The sequence below is a fragment of the Polyodon spathula genome, unplaced genomic scaffold (assembly GCF_017654505.1).
Source record: "Polyodon spathula isolate WHYD16114869_AA unplaced genomic scaffold, ASM1765450v1 scaffolds_1644, whole genome shotgun sequence".
NCBI classification, from domain to species: Eukaryota; Metazoa; Chordata; class Actinopteri; order Acipenseriformes; family Polyodontidae; genus Polyodon; species Polyodon spathula.
Window position 1 is genome coordinate 753 of NW_024473120.1, and position 1,748 is coordinate 2,500.

Consider the following 1,748-nt stretch of genomic DNA (forward strand, 5'->3'; position numbering starts at 1 on the left):
AAGATACTGAACAATGTGAATTAAAGATTGCTAAATGACAAGCTTGTTTTTTTCTCACCCAAACTAAGCTGTACTAATAACATTCAAAGTTGTTATAATAGTGGAAAACACTAGTGGAGGCTTTGAGTAAATTGTTGATGCTCATAAAATCGATATATATATATATATATATGTAACTCCTGAATGTGTCTAACATTTTTGCACAGCAGTTTGTGTGTGTGTGTGTGTTGCCCTAGAATTTTAGTATTGAGACATAAATAAAAAAATATATTTCACATCATGTAATCAAAAAAACTGCAAAGATCTACCAAAAGCCATAATAATACTACATCATGTTTGCAATGCATTCCATTGAGTGTGGGCCTGTTAAAATGAACTGCTAGATTTTTTAACCTCTGAGCATAACCAAAAAAACACATGGTTTAACAATAAGTTTGCAGTTTGGTAGATGGCGATTTTCTAGGAATTATTTTAACTTCCATTACAGGTGTTATTCAGAAAACAACAACCATTTCCCTGTTCAAGCACATGAAAATCCATGAATAAGAGGAGGCCGGCCATCTGTGCTTGTCCGGTTCCTAGTAGTTGATTGACCTCTAAATGTTGTCAAGTTGAGTCTTAAAGGGTCCACCTGATTATGCCTCAAGAACACAAATAAGTAGCCCATTCCAAACCCTCACCACTCCCTATGAAAAAGTGTCTCCTTTTTGTCCTAAGTGTATCTCCACTTCATTTTCAACTATGCCCTCTGGTCCTGGTTTCTGTGCTGGCTGTGCTTAAAGCATTGGTTTGGTTTAATTATGTCAACTTCTTTTAAGATTTTAAAGACTTCAATCATGTCTTGTCGGATTCTTCTTTGTTCCAGGCTAATAGGTTCAGTTCTTCAGCCTCTCTTCATATCTCAGTCCTATAAGTCCTGGGATTAGTCTGGTTGCTCTTTGTTGGACTCTCTCCAGGGCCACAATGTGCCTGTGGTGCTGCGGTGACCAGACTTGGACACAGTATTCCAAGTGCAGTCTCAGCAGTGCATTATACAATATCATCAAAACCTCCTTTGGATTGTACGCTACCCTATTGGCTATATACCCAAGCATGCCGTTTGCTTTTCTGAATGCTTCCCTGCAGTTTCTGACCAGCTCTCTATGTGGTCTCAGTGTTTCTGCATTGCTTGGGTTTGTTAAATACATCATAGTTTAAGACGTAGAAGTGCATTTACAGTTGATGCACTGGTGTTTTCTGTTACCACTTCCCTGTAACGTACTTTTACATGAAATTTGCCCTGGCTGCATCCTCAAGGAATTTATTAAATCACTATTCCAAGAATCATGTTTTCAAACAGAGATTTAAAGAAAAGAAAAAAACACCGCACACAACTATATTACAAGGACTCATATCTTAAGCAAGGACTTAAGGTTCCGAGCTGAAAAAATATTTGTCACATGGGCAAAATGTGACTTGTGTACAGACCAGGCAAGTTTCATGAACGTGGCCTCATGGCCTGGACAACACAATACCACTGTTCAAAAGGATCTCATTGTAACCTAAACACAACCCATAATACACAACCACACACACACACACACACACATTAAATTCCACAATCACATTTTATTAAGACAGGTTAAAATCAGAACACAATGCATATAATGAGGATGGTTCAGTAACCCATATCAAACCTCCCCCACAAGAAAGATATGCCAAAAAAGTCTACACAGTGCTCATAATTAATATTGCAATGAGTTCCGGTG